The sequence below is a fragment of the Acinonyx jubatus genome, chromosome F2 (genome assembly GCF_027475565.1).
Source record: "Acinonyx jubatus isolate Ajub_Pintada_27869175 chromosome F2, VMU_Ajub_asm_v1.0, whole genome shotgun sequence".
Lineage (NCBI taxonomy): Eukaryota > Metazoa > Chordata > Mammalia > Carnivora > Felidae > Acinonyx > Acinonyx jubatus.
The window spans coordinates 11,638,597-11,646,794 of record NC_069394.1 but is presented as its reverse complement, the minus strand read 5'-3'; the positions used below and the strand labels follow the sequence as shown (position 1 = coordinate 11,646,794).

Sequence of the window (8,198 nt, the reverse complement as noted above, 5' to 3'; positions counted from 1 at the left end):
CTTTCAGCAGAAAAAATAAAATAAAATTACAACGAAATAACTGTCTTTATACGAACAAAGTGAGAGCAGAGAATAATATCTCCTCAAGAACAAAGTCCAGGCAGGACAGAAGCAGCAGCCTCCCTGACCCTTGGAATCCTCCACATCTTTTTTTTTCCCCTTTTTTATTTATTTATTTACTTTTTAATTTACATCCAAGCTAGTCAGCATATAGTGCAATAATGATTTCAGGAGTAGATTCCAGTGATTCATCCCCTCTGTATGACACCCAGTGTTCATCCCAACAAGTGCCCCTTCCCCCATTTAGCCCATCCCCCCACCCACAACCCTTCCAGCAACCCTGTTTGTTCTCTGTATTTATGAGTCTATTTTGTTCCCCTCTGTTTTTATGTTATTTTTGCTTTCCTTCCCTTATGTTCATCTGCTTTGTATCTTAATTCCTCATATGAATGAAGTCATATGATATTTGTCTTTCTCTGACTAATTTCGCTTAGCATAATAACTTCCAGTTCCATCCACATAGTTGCAAATGGCAAGATTTCATTCTTTTTGATTACCGAGTAATATTTCATTGTGCACGTGTATGTATATGTATACGTATATGTATATGTATATGTATATGTATATAGGTGGGTATATATACCTATATACTATAGGATGGTGTACCTAGTGTCACTATATATATATATATATATATATATATGTGTGTGTGTGTGTGTGTGTATATACCCACCTATATACATATACATATATATCCACCTATATACATATACATATACATACCACATCTTCTTTATCCATTTATCCATCGATGGACATTTGGGCTCTTTCCATAATTTGGCTATTGTCAACAGTGCTGCTATAAACGTTGGGGTGCACGTGCCCCTTTGAAACAGCACACCTGTATCCCTTGGATAAATACCTAGTGGTGCAACTGCTGGGTCGTAGGGTAGTTCTATTTTTAGTTTTTTGAGGAAACTCCATACTGTTTTCCAGAGCTGCTGACCAGTCTGCATTCCCACCAACCATCTCTGCATCCGTTGCACCTGTGTGATCGAAGCAGAAAGGATCCTTTAGCTGTGGGGAGGAAGGTGGACGGGAAGGAGGAATGGGGAGGCCAGAGCCCAGAGCAAAGTGTGAATGGGTGAAGGCATGAACCAAGTGGGAGGTCCAGGGAAACAGGAAAAGTGAAGGTGGACGTGAGAACAATGGAGAAGAAAGGATAAAACAGAATTGAGGAATGAGTTAAGAAAAGTACTTGTTGCTGGATGTGGCAACTTCAACCTATGGTGGACCTGTTTTCCGGCCCACAAAACAGCCTCACAGGTCCTCGTAAGAGGACCGAGGCAGAATGTCTGATGCTGCCCCTGCCCCAGAGAATCCAGGGCAGTCTGTCACTGCATTTGTGCCTGTCACGTTCTGCATGTCTCTGGGAAGGGATCCACTAGTGCAGGGAGAGGTCTGTCCAGCAACTTACTACTAGGAGAAAGACAGGACATGAGGAGACACTGGGCCTCAAGAGCCTGCAGACTTTCCATGCAGAAACCCACATGCAGTTCCCCCGGCATCCACGAGGGGCATCTCCTCTTACAAGGAGCTTTCATATATATTACTTTTCCTGATTCTGCCAGAGCTATGGGGTCTGGGACAAAGAATAAGCGCTTGTTAAAGGTCTGTTCTCTGCAGGTAGTGCACTGGGGGCTCCCCTACAGCTGTCCCAGACAGTCTCACTCTCCAGGCGTCACGGTTTTTCTTCCCTACCCGCCCCCCAACCAACTGCTGACGTCACAGAGGAAGAATGCAGCTGCGGTGTGATTCACTGACTTCTCATGGTCACGTGACTAATAGGAACTAGGTTCACAACTGGACACTGTCCTCTCCTATTTACTAGGACAGGATGGTGTACCTAGTGTCACCATTTCCCAGCTGAGGAAGTCAAGGCCCTGAAACACCATGCAGGTAAATGGCAGAGCAAGGCTAGAATCCCAGGCTCAGAAGCTCTAGGTCAATGTTAGCTTTGCCTTTTATTGTTTTGACTACACTTGGTTTTCTTCCCTCATTAGATGGCAAGTTCCTCATGGAAAAGAGGAGACCTTTTGATCCCAACATCCCCACAGTACCCAACACCAAGGCTGGCTCCCAAAGACCTTAAGCATGGATTGCTCGGTTGTTGGATGAACTGACTACTAGGTAGGTCATCTCTTTGGTGCCAACATTTCACTTCTTCAATCCACCCTTCCTGCTGCCTCTAGAGGTACAGTGCCAAGGCATCTGCCTCCTTCAACAACCGCAACCCTTTCCCTCCTTCAGGCACAGCTAGCTGAAAGGCCATCTTCCCCAAGGAGGCTTCACGTCCTCACCGTTTTAATCCCCCTCTTCGCCTCCTGCATGCTGCTCTTCTCTGCACTTGTGGGCATCTGCTCTGTTATGTTACCTGTTCCTTTGGGAGCTGTCAAGGCCGTCTTTGTATCCTTAATAAATGTTGACGAGCAAACACGTAAAGGAATGCATGGACATATGGATGGATGGATGGATGGATGGATGGATGGATGGATGACCGGACACATGGATGGATGGGTGGATGGACTCGTCAATAAACAAATGTACACAGAGATAAGAGGAGGGAAACACGAAGTACTGGGACACAGGGGTTAAGAGGTTGTGTAGTGGAAAAAAACAGTGGTTTCCATGGCAGAGGCTCCAAATTCTATAGAGCTTTATCCCTCACTTGCTGTGTGATCTAGGAAAAGTTACTACTCTCCTGGGCTCTTTGTACTTGTGTTTAAAAAGAAGGGTTGCAAAGGACTAGAACTGTTGCAACTCCCCATTCTCCGGTTCTGTGAATGGAAAGTTCCCTTGAACAAACCCATTAACGGATGTTTTGCCCCTCCACCCTTGAAAGCAGCCAATCTCTTCAACCAGCGGCTTATCTGAGGCCACCCTTCTCTGCCTCATCCCCACCGGGTGCTGCTATCTTGTACGGGGCCTCCAGGGATGTTTGTCAACCAAAGCAATCGCCTTATCTGGTGGCTCTCTCGGGCACCATCCTGCCCTTGGAAAACATGAATGGATTTGCAGAATACCTGGCCTCCGATAGTCCTCCCGTCCCAGGAAGGGCTAGCAAGGCAGCCTCGGCTTTCTCAGAAAGATTGTGCGATTTCATGCTGCTATCGGGACCGACACGGAGGCAGCTCCTAGCCCTGGACCCTCTAGCTAAGTTCAACTTCAGGTCAAGTCAGGGGCCCCCAGCAGCTCAGAGGCACAGGATCCACAAGGAAGGAATTTCAGAGCGTTGCCAGAAGCTAACAACAGTCCCCAGCTGTTCCTGGCCGCCTCCTGCCCGTGAAGTACTTGGAGAGGGGTCTTTACACAGACACAGCAGAAGGAGGGGTCGAGTGAACGGCTGTGCCTCTGGGCCAGGGTGGAGGGCAGGCCAAGGGGAATAGAGGTCTCTTTGTTATTGGCAGCTCCTGCACAGGGCCCCAAGACCCTCCTCTTGGCGGAGACCTCCCCACCACCCAGGCCCCCTGGGGGACCCTGACATCAGTTGTATTGACGTGCTGGGCTCCTGTAATGACTTGCAAACCTCTGCTCCCCACTCACTCGCCTGTGGCCAGGAGCTCCCCTCCTGTAATTCCTTTCAGAGCACATGCTGTGAAACTCTTAATAAATGGCTGTTCCAGGACTGATCTCCCTGGAGTGAAATCGAAAACACCTACCTTAAAATTCGCTTGGGACGTCCCCCACCCCCGTCCCTGCTCTTTGCCCGCCCACTCATCCTCAGGTCTCATCGGGGACCAGATGCCCCCACTCAGAGGCGCCTTCCTTGCCCAGCCCCCGCAGACCAACCCATGCCCCTTCTCCCAACACTCACCCATTTTCCCCAGGTACTTTCCTTCTCCGAACTCTCCTGCACTTGCGCGTATGTCCCCGCGATGACGGTGTCCCCCAGCAGCACTCCAATCTCACAGTGATGGAGGCCGCTCTTCGTTGTTTCCATCACCACCGGCCTGGTACACGGTAAGCGATCGACAAAGAGTTGCTGAGGGGCGCCTGGGAGGCTCAGCTGGTGAAGCATCTGACTTCAGCTCAGGTCATGATCTCATGGTTCATGAGTTCGAGCCCCACATCAGGCTCCATGCTGTCAGTGCAGAGCCTACTTCTTATCCTCTCTCCCGCCTCCCTGCCCCTCCCCAGCTCACACACACTCTCTCTCTCAAAAATAAACAAACATTTAAAAAAACAAAACCTAAACATTAAAAAAAATATAGTTATTGAAAAAAGTGAATAGAATCATGAACGAATTCATTAACTACCAAATATAGGAGAGTACTATTGTCAGAATCCTAAAAGAGCAAACTCTGTACTTATTAAGAGGTATGCCACCCTTAGCACGTGGTCTCCTAACTGAAAGACGCAGATGAAGAAGACAGTCCTGTGCCCTCAGGAGCTCACGGGCTGCCGGAGAACCAGACATGGTATTTGCAGATGGCAAATAGGCCTTCTCATTGAAGCCTGGTGTGTTGGATAAGCGTTCTGACCCGCACTTGACAGGAGGGCCTCTGAGGCCCAGAGGCATTAAGATATTTGCTCAAACCACAGAGCTGGTGAGGGTGAGAGCTGGAATCCAGAACTCCTGACAGTTTTCTACTCTCTGTCCTCCTGTCCTTCTCGATCTGGCCTGGTTTTTTCAGTCTTGCACCAGAAAACGGATTGGCCCAGAGCTCTGGCAACCACACCATTTGCCAGGAGGGACTCAGAAGGACCAGGAGATGGTCTTGCTTCTGGACCCCGTTACGCTGCTCCCTATTCCCATCTGGGTACTGGACCAAGCCGAGGAGGAAGCCTCCACCCTCGCCCCGCAGAGCCGGCTTTCACACCCTCTGGGCTCAGGGCACTTTAGAGGGCTAGCACTGAAGGGGCTTCTTTTGAAGGACAGTAACCACGGAGAACACATGCCAGTAGCAAATGACCACTCGGTCTGACGAGCAGGGTTTTCAGGGTTATGTGGACGCATAACGTGCTTGTGACTCAGAAGCTGCTCCCTCCTGAGCAGAGTCGGGGGCACCCTGCGAGCAAAGCTCCTTTGCTGGAAAGCATGAGATTTTGGACTCACACAAAACTGCCTCTGACACCAACTGTATTATTTGGGACGCATTGCCCAAAGACTTTGAACTTTGCCTTCCTAATCTGAAAAACAGATGCTTTGGGTTGAAGGGAAGACAGATCACAAGAATCACACAGTGCCTTTGGCTCATGAACAGTGTGGGTTCTGTGATGGCTGTCACCATCACCCCTCTGGTCTTTGTTTTCCCCGCAGTTCCTAGTTCGAGCCTCATTTGGTCTATATCATTCTGTTATTTTCTGACTGTTCCTCCTATGATCAAGGTCCTTCAGATTCTGACCATCTCTTCTGGGGTATAACTCCCACCTCCCAATGGTCAGCATGCAGGAGAACCCAAAAGAACAATTCCGTGCTCCTGAGAGCGCCAAGAACAGCTGCACAGAAGAGGGAATTCTGAACTAACTACTGACAATAGAGGGGAGGCTGTCTGGCACAAGGATGTGCAAGGGAGTGGTTGTGGAGCATCCCAGCCAGCACCGTGGAGCTGAAGCTCGGAGGTGGGCCAGGCCAGCAGAGGAAGACAGGGGACTGAGGAAGGTTCACGGAAGGGGGAGGTTCACGGGGGGAGGGGGGGTGCGTTGTGAATGCTCTGGGTGTAACCAGGAAGCCTTTGAATGCCACGCCATGGCTCTGGAAGGGTTTTACACATGGGAATGAAATGACGATGACTGTGTTTTAGCTGCAGCCCAAGCTGGGGACAGGAGAGAACAGAAACTAGAGATTAAGAGACCACTTGGATTTTCCAGGTGACCCAGGCAAGATGTGATTAGGGCAAAGTACAAGGAGGACGGAGGTGAGGCACTGGATCAACGGACACATCTAAAACACAACACACAGAGATCTGCCTGTTGATTTACGTTGTGGGCAATGGGAAAAGAGCACGGAAGTGCCTCTGAGGGGTCCAGCTTGGGAGGCCAGGTTTCCAGGGTCACCATTAACAGATTTGGGATGCAAGAGACACACTGACAACAGGATAAGAAAATGAGTTTACTTTGTGACATGCAGTGTTGTCCAAAAGGTGTGCGATCAAATGGGTCTGGAGTGGAGACAGATAGAACCCAGGAGATAGAATGAAGGTGCCTAGCAGAATCTACAGGAGTGGAGAAGATCGCCACTAGGATAGAATTCCTATTTAAAAAAAAAAAAAAAAAGCTGAAACACCAGCATTTCAGAGCATCTAGAGGAGAAGTCTCCTGAGGGGTGCAGGAAGGAGTGGGCAGAAAGGTAGGAGAACCAGGACAGGCAGTGAGGGCCTGGGGAGGGAACAGACCAGAGAAAGCAGCCACGCGGTGGTCACACAAATTTATATGAACACTAAAATTCACGAAACTGCACACCAAAATGAGTCAATCTTGTCATACCCTAAATTTAAAAATAAAATCAACGAAATGCAAAAAGAAAAAGTCCTCCAGAGGAAACCACTGTTAACATTTTGGCATATGTCCTTTCTCGTCCTTTTTTTTTTTTTTTTTTTAGGCAGTTTTTTGAAATAGAATCTTATGTGCAATTAACAAGCACAAATGCGATCTTTCCTAATTTATGTTAGATTGTTTTAAAATTCCATGCGTTAAATAAATAAAGCAGTGCCAACACAGGAAGAAGGGAAGAAGGGAGGGAAGGAAGGAGGGAGGGGCTGTAGATATGGTTGAACCCAGCAGAAAGATAGTATAAGCCTGAGAAGGGTTATATGGTTTCTTTCAAATCCATTTTAAATCCTACCTAAAGCTTAGAAGTATACATCCTTTTATAAAGTTCTCTCCCCATTTTTCAAAGAATAGGAAAAAAACAAAACAAAACAAAACACTAGCTTGCTTAATTTTTTTCTGGGAAGGGAGGCGGTGGCCATTCAACGTACCGGCCAAAGCTCTTCCTGCACGTGGTAACATCGCCACCTGCTGGCCATGATGATATCACCATAGAGCACAAGCTTTTAAAGGAGCCTAGACCCTTGCACCAGCCTAACCCAGGAGCGCCTTCCCCTCCTCCCCCACCTCCCCTCCTCCCCCACCTCCCCTCCTCCCACCACCCCATGGCCACAAAGAATTAAGAATCAAACACAATACCAGGGGATATAGGGGTCCGAATGCAAGTGGGACAGGATGTGATTTAAGCCTTTTTGTGGCAAAAAGGCAAGTTGGTATGTAAGGAGCACTGGTATGCAAAGCAGGACTCCCAGGTCTCAGGCCAGCCCTTTTGCCAGCAAGGTCCACCAAACAAGATCACGGGCTTTGCCACCAGCAGATGAGCATTTGGGGTTGACATTACAACAATGCCCTTAATAGTAATTAAGTTGATTTGTTGCCTCCAACTGCCTGTGATCTCTCCACTTCTTAGTAAGCTCTGGACTTAGAATCATTAAAAGGGCATGATTAATTAGCATCTTCAAACTTTGTATCTTCCCAGAGAGTAAATGATTTAAAAAAAAAAAAAAAAAAAAAAAAAAAAAAAAAAAAAAAAAAAGACCCTGGCCAGGCAAAGCCTATCATGGAAGCAAAGGTTCCTCCCAGATCCCACTGGGAAAAGTTATTTGGAACAAGAGATTTTCCCTTACCACATTCTATGACCCCCACATATGAGACTACCCACCTGCTTACACCCAAGATCAAGACCTGCAGCACTGTCACATTTGAGCCTTTGATTATGGAAGACGGGATGCGTTTTATTCTCTCTCTTCTTGTAGCTCACCTGCTGAGAGCCCCAGAGTACATGAGGCTGAGAGTTCTCAGAGAGTGAGCTGAGGGCCCTAAGCTCCCCAGGCCGGCTTCATATTAGCACTGAGACTGATAAGATTCTTGGGTCAGAACTACAGCCAAGTAAACAGATGTGGCCTTAACAGCTGCCTCCAGCAAGGGAGGAGGGCAGGACAGAAGTGGCATCGCCCAGCAAACAGCTGGCAAAGGCAAGAAGGAGAGACAGAGGAGATCGGGGGACCCTCCCCACCCACCATTTGAAGGGCCAGGTCTCAAGCCTGTAGTGCACATCCATGAGTCATGACCATGACCTCAGCCTCAGGGGAGCTCTGTACCACATAATCTGTCAAGCACAATGCTCAAATGATTGAAATTTCTGGTGT

General features: G+C 48.1%; 2 long non-coding RNA genes across 5 annotated transcripts in view; one reads left to right on the top strand and one right to left on the bottom strand.

Annotated features, from left to right (window-relative positions):
• The window catches only part of LOC113600568 (uncharacterized), a 76,148-nt gene extending 69,050 nt beyond the window's left edge, over positions 1–7,098 (bottom strand). For all 4 annotated transcript variants that reach the window (XR_008292513.1, XR_008292512.1, XR_008292514.1 and 1 more), the window contains exons 1-2: positions 3,875–7,098; positions 923–1,046 (exon numbers count right to left, since the gene is read on the bottom strand). This is a non-coding gene — a long non-coding RNA (uncharacterized LOC113600568). The remainder of the gene's footprint in view (positions 1–922; positions 1,047–3,874) is intronic.
• On the top strand, positions 1,837–2,497 carry LOC113600567 (uncharacterized). Its single transcript, XR_003421570.2, has 3 exons — positions 1,837–1,959; positions 2,064–2,190; positions 2,311–2,497. It is a non-coding gene; the product is annotated as an uncharacterized LOC113600567 (long non-coding RNA).
• Positions 7,099–8,198: the final 1,100 nt, after the last annotated feature.